General features: G+C 45.2%; 1 pseudogene; it reads left to right on the top strand.

Moving 5' to 3' along the window:
• The first annotated feature begins 273 nt into the window (after positions 1 to 273).
• LOC140519030 (Y-box-binding protein 1 pseudogene) lies at positions 274 to 1,220 on the top strand (annotated as a pseudogene).
• The last annotated feature ends 268 nt before the right edge of the window (positions 1,221 to 1,488 follow it).

The raw sequence follows: 1,488 nt of genomic DNA, 5'->3' as shown, positions 1-1,488 counted from the left end.
ACATTGATAAAACTTGAAAATGTTCAGCAAAGATTCAGTGCCACATGAGGATTAAACAAACTGGATAGATTTAACCAGAAAATACTTAGATAAGATTATGATATCTGTCTCCTGTTACTGAAAGTGCTGTCACGAGTTTGAATGGTGGCAGGAGCTGAGAGCGTACCCCAGAGAACCCTGAGAACAACCCCACAGCCCTTCAGCCTAAACACCATCACACCCCGGGGAGGAGCCGCCGCTGTACAGCAGGCTCCAGTCGCCATCACCTCAACAATGAATAGTGAGGCCCAGACTCAGCAGCCACCCGCTGTCCCCTCCTTCTGCACCGCTGATTAAATCCCAGCATCTCCGGCTGTGGCGGGAGCTGTGGTCCAGACGGCCTCACATCTGCGGCGCTGGCCAGCAGGGAGAAACAGGTCATCTCAAGGAAGGCTTTGAAACAATAAAATTGTTCAATGTAGGAAATGGCTATGGTTTCATCAAAAGGAATCACACCAAAGATGATGTATTTGTACACCAGACTGCCATAAAGAAGAATAATCCCAGGGAGTACCTTCTCAGTATAGGAGATGGAAAGATTGTGGAGTTTGATGTTATTGAATATGAAAAGAGTGTGGAGACACCTAATGTGACAAGTCCTGGTGGTGATCCAGTTCAAGGTAGCAAATACGCAGCCGACCTGTAACCATAAACGACGTTACCCACGTTGTAGGGGTCCTCCATGGAACTATCAGCACAATTACCAGAATAGTGAGAGTGGGGAAAAGAATGAGGGATCAGAAAGTGCTCCAGAAGGCTAACCCCAACAGCACGGTCCCTACAGCAGGCTGCAGTTTCCACCTTGCTATTTGCGGAGACTCTATGGGCCTGGACCACAGTATTCCAACCCTCTCTTCCAGGAAGAAGTAATGGAAGGTGATGACAACGAAGGTACAGGAGAGTAATGTAGACCAATGAGACAGAATATGTATCAGGGTTATAGAGCACGATTTCGCAGGGGCCCTCCTCTTCAAAGAGGGAAACAAGGAGATGAGATCCAGGGTCAGCCTCCGCCTCAGTGTCAGTACCGCAGTAACTTCAGTTAACAACGCAGTCGTTCAGAGAACTCTAAAGCACCAGATGGAAAAGAAACAAAAGCAGCTGAACTACCAGGAAAGGAGGCTGAGCGTGGTCGGGCTGAGAAAATGCCGGCTTACCATCTCCACCATCATCCAATTTAGTCATCACCCAAGAAGAAAGAATATGAAATTTTGAGCAATAATAAGAAATGAGCAAAAGATTTGGAATGGAAGACGAGTGCTTGCTTTTTGCTGTTGACCAGATAGCTAGAACTTTCTGCATTAATCTTTGCAGTGTGGAGTTTTTATTATTTTCACCTTAAGAAGTCTCTTTTTGGGAATTATAAACATGTTAGTTTGTTTTTTAAAAGTCTGGTTTTCCCAATACACTTATAAAGCTTTTAAAATTGTTTCATATCTGGTCAAGCTG

Source organism: Notamacropus eugenii, chromosome 1 (genome assembly GCF_028372415.1).
Source record: "Notamacropus eugenii isolate mMacEug1 chromosome 1, mMacEug1.pri_v2, whole genome shotgun sequence".
NCBI lineage: Eukaryota > Metazoa > Chordata > Mammalia > Diprotodontia > Macropodidae > Notamacropus > Notamacropus eugenii.
Note: the sequence above shows the minus strand (reverse complement) of the source record. Positions and strands in the feature narration are given on the sequence as shown.